This window comes from Podarcis liolepis (assembly GCF_965112155.1).
Source record: "Podarcis liolepis genome assembly, chromosome: 3".
NCBI classification, from domain to species: domain Eukaryota; kingdom Metazoa; phylum Chordata; class Lepidosauria; order Squamata; family Lacertidae; genus Podarcis; species Podarcis liolepis.
The window spans coordinates 42,235,102-42,242,988 of record NC_139557.1 but is presented as its reverse complement, the minus strand read 5'-3'; the positions used below and the strand labels follow the sequence as shown (position 1 = coordinate 42,242,988).

General features: G+C 39.8%; 1 long non-coding RNA gene across 1 annotated transcript in view; it reads right to left on the bottom strand.

Moving 5' to 3' along the window:
- Positions 1–216: 216 nt before the first annotated feature.
- Positions 217–7,887, bottom strand: part of LOC310704267 — a 57,317-nt gene continuing 49,646 nt past the window's right edge. Inside the window, exons 2-3 of the long non-coding RNA XR_014524684.1 lie at positions 1,713–1,790; positions 217–350 (exon numbers count right to left, since the gene is read on the bottom strand). This is a non-coding gene — a long non-coding RNA (uncharacterized lncRNA). The remainder of the gene's footprint in view (positions 351–1,712; positions 1,791–7,887) is intronic.

The following is a 7,887-nucleotide window of genomic DNA, read 5'->3' as shown; positions in this document are numbered from 1 at the left end:
AGCAATATTACCTAGTGGATCATCAAGAGAGAATGCTAGGAGATGAAGTTGTTGTTTCTGTTGTTATTTAAAGTGGGCTCCGAGTTAATCCAGAGCTTTAAAAATTCATTACCATGTTTATTCTCCAGTATTTTGCGTGTACCCAAACACTTAACTGTAACCATATTTATAAGAGTCTCCTAATTTCCTGAAGATTCAGACTGTATGACCACAGACCACAGTTAGGAACTTAATTTATTTCCAACGCATTCCCCACTCCGCACTGTTATTGCCTCCATTTGTTGTGGACGCTGCCCCATATCTCAGGCTTCCAGATTTCCTCAGGATCTCTGCTGCTTTCATAGTTAATGCTGAATATGTGGAGAGCAAAGCAAACACACAGTCATGGTGGTGCAATGGGAAATGTTCATGTCTTCTTAATGCCTACTCAATTATGCTTGTAAACCATGACTAAGTTCGCCCGCACCTGTTTGCATATCAGTTTAACATCAATCGTCATCACAGCCCCCAGCACCTTAAACTAAAAATGGGTTGTTTACTGCCCACTTAATCTCAGCACAAAATGATGAGCGATGGAGTGCTTCCTGCTTGTTACGTGTCACAAATCTTCAGCGCAGCTTGAAGACAAATACATCAGTTACCCTTTTCAGTTCTACTTCATTTTATTTTTTTCTAAGCAACAGAAATGGCCCTTTGGCCAGGTTTGATGAGTCAGAGAATGGTTTATAGAATTTACTCAGCACCTACACTCAATAATACCATGACATTTGCTTAGTCTGGGCCATCTGAAATTTGTTTCCTGACAGGAGGTAGCGCAGAACTGCTTTGTAAAATTCAACAGCTATTAAGGAAGGGCAAATCTGTCAATTTGGATTTCAATTCTGTCTCCACATTTGCACATCAGTTTGTGACTTTAAAAAAACCAATATCTAATGAAAATTGTAAGCCTTTAAGAGTGCATTTATTCTAGCATGTATATTTTGGTATGCAAATCTGCTTAGTATACATACTTTTTGCAAGCAATATGTCTTAATATGTGCGTTATTATGCAGTTTCCTGTAATAGATGCATTTTCGTGCACATTTTTTGGTTAGAGTACTGCATCTCAAAATTCAGAAAAGTGATAATTTCAAAGGATAGCTAATTCCCGTTCACATACTGTTTTATTAAGTAGATTTGCATTAAAATTTGAACCAAACTGAGCTTCATTTCCATCCCTAATTGCAACTAGCTCCAATGGAAGTTTTGCGATGTGCTGAGAATTTGGTAGTAGCTGAATTTTGGTAGAATAGGAGCACATGGAGAACTTCAAGATTGCAAATTAAATTTTAATAGCCAAATTCTGATTAGAGATGGCTCCTTCTTTATTTAAAGATAAAACATTAGGAGGATTCCATCAGCATTGCTAAATACCATAAATAGGAATAGGAAAATATCACAGCTTTTACTCTTGCCATCCCCCTCATCCTTTATGTCCACACTATGGCTGCAGACCAAATCACCTGTCAGGAGAGTTATGAGATTCAGATGCCTTGTCAATCCCAGCAGGTATATAAGAGGCCTTCTCCCTGGCCAAAAAGAAAGTGCTTGGACATGGACCCGGAAAACACAGGGCTACAGGTAAATGTGAGTGAGCCCTAACATGGGTAAGCCCTCTGGAAATTATTAAAATATTAGTGACCCTCTTGAAAGGAATATATATGCCAGTATACCTGAAGGAGCGGGTCCACCTCCTTCATTCAGCCTGGACACTGAGGTCCATTTCCAAGGGTCTTCTGGCAGTTCCCTCACTGTGGGTGGGGTATAAACAATTATTGTTATTATAGATGGCTGTCCTAGTCAGTTTTAACCAAATTACCATTCCGATTGAGCTAAATGCATTGCTAAGGAACTGCATCAGAACCAGAGCACCAAGTACTCTTTTGTGATTCATTTTTAGTGCACCATGCATAAAGATTAACATTACATAAAACCATTACCCTAGTTTTTTCTAGGATTTTTTTTTCTAGTTGTAAGAGTAGAAAATCGATATATTATATAAAATCCCCTCAGGAAGGCACATATGGTGTATATATATTCCACCCCCCGTATATAGGACAGAAGTGTATATCAACAACAAACAAAAAATAAAGTGTGTGTGTGGTCTGCATTGTTCATTTATGCAGACAAAGAGAGAGCTGTCTAGGCTGGTCACAATATGTTATGCTCTGTGTTATTCACTCAGTACAGAACTCCACAGTGATCTCTGAATTTTTGGCAGTGCCCCTTTAATGTTTGTGAAAAATGGAAACCATGTTTCAAGAAAATTCCTTTGTCTAAAAACCCCTATCGCCAGTTTGCTTTCATGTGTGAGTTTTTCTCAGAATTTGCCAGAAACGGGCAAACCGATCTGGTATTGTATTCCTAGTTTTCCAGTGTTTGGCTATTTCGATCCCAGCAGCTGCCAGAGAAGGATGACTAAGGCTGCAATCCTAGCCCCACCTACCTGGGAGTAATTGCCATTGAATTCAACAGGAATTACATCTGAGTAGACATGATTAGGATTGTGCTGTTAATCTTCAGGCAGAAGGTGATGATCAACAGAGCTAACAGTGTCTCTGGGTTACCCATGGGTTGTATATGGGGAAGGCTCATAGCTCACTGGTAGAACATTTGCTTTGCATCCAGAAGGTCCCAGGTTCAATCCCTGGCATCTCTAGGACCATACCCTGCCTGAAACCCTGGAGTGCCACTGTCAGTCAGCATAGACAACCTAGTTCTGAACTAGATGAACCAATGGTCAGTTTCTGTATAAGACAGCTTCTTATCACCCTTTGAAAGGTTCCTATACCCAAAACTAAGTCACCATGAGGCAAGCCCATCATATCTGACACAGCAATCATCTCTCCTGACAACCTCTCCACCAGTTAAGGGACAAAGTCCAATTAACACAGTGCAAACAAACTCATGTGTAACTCTACCTAGGCTTTTCTTAGGATTGTGAAAAGCATTTTCTAAAAAGCTACATAATACTAACAAAATAATCAAAAAAGCCATTCAGAAGATGAAGCAATGATGTTCGTTATGCTTTAAAAAGTTTTGGCATTATGAACTTGTTAAATGAGTACAGTATTTAATTCTTGTGCAGTATTCGGCTTAGGAAGTTTCAATTAATAACTTGCCAGTGGGAACTGAGGTGGCTGCACAGCATAATGAAATGGGAATAATCAGTTCCCTCATGTGGGGATAACAGTCGCTGCATCTTCAGAAACAATAAATTGACCTGGATGTGTAATTCTCTGGATTGGCATGGAATTTAAGACAGAAGATAATGACCAGATGTAGTTCTCACTCAATAGCTTATGAACTACTAAGTGTAGCTGCATGGGGGGGGGGCATTTCCTCCGTAAGCTCTTGCCACACAGCAACTGCAGTGTTACCAACAACTTCCACCCAAAGCCATTCAGATGAAGCAACACCAAAACACAAGGGTCACCTTGCTGTGTCAGACCAAGTCTATCCAGTCCACCTTTGCCTGATATAGCCATCTCTGCCTCGTCCCTGTCCAAACTTACTATGGGTAAATATTGTACAGATGGCTATACCAGCTATGACTGCAGTGGAAAAACTTCTTTGGGGCAGCCATGACAGAATTCTGGGCATATGGATTCATAGGATATGTTTTTTACTAATGAGATGCAGATCCTGATGTCCAGCTATGATCATTAGGTTCCATAAGAAATACATCAGAACTAGTCCAGAATACCATGCATAGTTGCCTAATTTTTTAATGAGTTGCTTTAAAAAAGTAAGATTACTTTTTGTAAAGGATTATTTGTAAATTTTGCATTTATGTATTTCTATTATTTTTAAAGAACTCTGTAAACTTTTAATATGTATATGATTTTCATATACTGGTGGATAAAGGTAAAGGGACCCCTGACCATTAGGTCCAGTAGTGGCCGACTCTGGGGTTGCGGTGCTCATTTCGCTTTATTGGCCAAGGGAGCCGGCGTACAGGTTCCCGGGTCATGTGGCCAGCAGGACTAAGCCACTTCTGGTGAACCAGAGCAGCGCACAGAAACGCTGTTTACCTTCCCGCCAGAGTGTACCTATTTATCTACTTGCACTGTGTGCTTTCGAACTGCTAGGTGGGCAGGAGCAGGGACCAAGCAACGGGAGCTCACCCCATCGCGGGGATACTGGTGAGTAGTTTTGAGTAAATGATGGGCATGTGTGCCACTCTGATAAATTAATTAAACAACCCCATTTGCACAAGCCCCAAATGATGCAAGCATAGATTGCTATGATACAGCTGGCTTTCCAGGTGTCAAACTATTCTTTACCTCCATATACCTTTGTAAATTTAATGTTGTCACAAGCTGTCTTTAGAGTTCCAGTTTCCCATAGAAGCAGCATCTTGTGGACAGACTAAAATGAGGATGAGACTGCTAAGTCCCACCCCTTCCTTTGTAATGCCAGGTGTCTTCCAGGTCAAGGAATCCTGAGAAACATCTTTCTAGAGCATGCAGGTCTGTAGAATGGACCACTTTCCATAGGGAGCTATGGTTCCTAGGCTCTCTGAATGCTATGGTAGCATTCTAGGTACGAGGGAAGAAGTCCTCATCCAGCCTTCTCCCAAGAAACTGCTGTTCCCAGCTAAGTTTAAGTCAAGGGGAGAAAACATTAGGGCAGGGCTTGGAGCAGGTGGGTTGACTGGAATCATGGAGGTGGATGGGTAGGGAAAGTATCAAAGGCCTCCATACTCTCAGAACATCATCTAAGCCTCTGCTTTGAGATGACTGTATGGTTTCTTAAAATGCTTGTTTTATTTGCTGCTTTATTTCTTCTCCGTATAAACTGGAATTGTGATTTTTTTAGCATGTTTTATTTTTTTTACATCACCCATAAATTACTGATATCAGAAAAATGGAACAAACAAACATGACAGGTTTCCCAGTTTCAGAATTGGGAGTGGAATAAACACAGTTATTTCCCAATTTTTTTGGAAATTGTAGTACAGCAAACTAATGATGGGGCTGTTGTGCTTGAACAAGCCATTTCTATAATGGCTCCATCATTCACTTTCTGGTTGCAAAACTTGTGCAAAGATAATGCATCCCACTGAAACGTCTGAACATTAACGTTTTCAACGTTCTTTCTCTTTATAAATTGCAATGAACTGTAATACTCCAGTAGTTATGGTAACTTTCCAAACCTCCCTTACAACACATATGCACAAATACAGAATTTTTCACTGTGGCCTGGACTGCCTCTGAAAATGTTTTGGAGAAATTTCCCTTCTCTTGTTTTAATTTAAAAAGTAAAGGATTCCCTCCACATTTTTCCTAAAGGCAGCTTCTCAGAGAAGAGAAGGTGTTTAGAAACTGTCTTTTAATGCTCCTGACCCACTGCAGTTTACTAAGCACATCTCTTTTGTCATCATCAAAGGATCTAGTTACCTAGCACTCTGTAAGTGTTCCATGAATGCTAACTGTAAGATAAAGAAACTGTAACAGGAAAATAAAATGAGTGTTCAATTTACAATTCTTTGTAGAATCTGGAAGTTGGCCATTTTGGGAACACTTGAAAAGGAGCTTATACTGCATTTACAAGCTTCATATTTTGTTAATTATTGAAGAATGTAATCAGAAATTTCATGGAAACTTAGTGGAAAATATGGAATCACTGGTCTCTGTAAATCAGAAGCCGGAAGTGTCTATGCCCCACATATTGAGTCTGTATTCTAACAGAGTTAAGCATGCTTATGTAGACTGGTAAATCTAGGGACAACATATTAATGTTGTTAATAATAATAGTAGTAGTAGTAGTAGTAGTAATAATAATAATAATAATAATAATAATAATAATAATAATAATTGTGTATATCTTTCAAGTGTTTAAAGCACTTCACATACATTATCTAGTAATAATCCTTATTACAACCCTTTAAAGTAAATCAATATTTTGCCCATATTGCAGATGAAAAGAATGAGGCTGAGAAAGAATGGTTTGCCTGAGATGACCCAAAAAATTCATGGTACAGTTAGGCTTAGGAACTGATCAGATCAGGTTGACCAAAATAAGGCACCTAGGTACTTCAGTTTCATCATTTGCTCAATGGGATTCCCACCCAAAACACTTTTGGGAAAGAATATCTTTGTTTTGTTATAATTGGGCTTTAATAATTCTGTTTGACAGCAAGAAGAAATTAAGGGCACACATCAGCACTACCTTAGGTACTGAAAGCAGCCCTCCATCACTTGTGCAAAGAAAAACTGGAATCTGCCAGTATAGGGGGATGCCAATCAACAGGGGGCGATGTCATTTAGATAAGGGCTTTAAATATCTGTGCAAGGGTGCACCTTATATTGAGTTATTGACATAGGTTAGCCTTCCACAACCAGATATCCTCCAAATGTTTTGGATCACAACCCCCATAAGTTGAGGCTGGTGCAAATGTTCTCCAAAACATCTGGAAAGCTCCCGGTTGAGAAATGCAGGCATAGAGTTAGATAATATGCTTTGCTTGCCATTGCACAGCTTGCCTGTACTGTTTAAATAATAAATTGTAATGACAAAAGGATCCCATTTCATTTGTCAATTGAAGGTTGAGACCATTCCCACCTACTCCCAAAGCTTTTTCGTAGAGATTGAATCAAATGCACCAACTGGCTTATTGTTTTTTGGGAATCTAATTCAGTGACTTTATGCTAACTTTGTCAGTGTAGCTTGATTTCAAGCCACATAGGCAAAGGAAAACTTTGTGTTGTCATTGTGATGTCAGTTGACCTACAGCTGGATGGCTCCATCCACCTGTCAAAGTTGGACCACTGGGCTTGGGGAAGTAAGGATCCAGCCCACCAGCTGGACCCAGTTCCCCTCCTACTATACAGTATTGCTACTGTGTACAACATCTGCCCCGTTCCATTTTAAGGCTATTACAAACTTCAGATCAGGGTTGTTGCAGTTGTTTTTCGTCTTACCCAGAAATGTCCTTATCTTCCCCTCCCAGCACTGGCTTTTGCTTTGTAATTTAAGGTCCAGCCTGACCAAACAAAAAACACTGTGATGCAGTGTGAGCTTGCTGACTTCTCTGGGACCTTTTCATTGTTCCGCTCCTATTAAATCTGCTGTGCTACTGTTACTTTTGGATTGTTATTTTTAATCTCCTTCTCATGGGGTGACCCAGCAATCTGCAAGCATTGAATAAAGAGGCCCTGAAGACTTAAGAGTCCAGTCCATATCACGGACACCTTTCAGAGACACATTTGGGAAGTCAGATGTGGAAAGTTGTCTTTGCAGCTGTTTTGCTTTGTTTTAATGTGCCTTGTCTTTCCACACCCGGCCAGTTCTGTTTTGTGTCAGATGTAAATGCATTAGTAACAAGAGACCTAAAGTGATGAATAAGGACATACTGCTAAAGAATACACAGTCAGGTTTTATATATTACTTCATTAATTTCGGTATGACTCAGGAAATTAAATGTGCACTTACAAAGTGAATAAATGAAGCCATGAAGTTCTTCGGATCTTTTTGTGAGTTTGGCACCCTGGAGAAGTATGGACACGCCACTCTGCTACCTTCTAAACACGAGAGGAGAGGAGACAGGGGCTTTGATCGTTTCATAACTATTGGTTCCCAACTTCATGGCTAGGAATGTAATCTTGAGAGCTTTTTTGGAACATAGACAAAGTGTGTGTGTGTGTGTGTGTGTGTGTGTGTTTGTGTTTTCATGCACATGTGCATGTTTCAAGAAAAGAAGCCAGAAACAAACAAACAAGCAAAAAAATTAATCTGGTCCAGAGACAAGGAGTTGTTTGGCTAGCTTCATTCTCCATGGCAGGAGATATTGATAGGCAGCAGGAAAAGAATGAATGACTTGGCTTCTGCCAAGATTAGATCAAT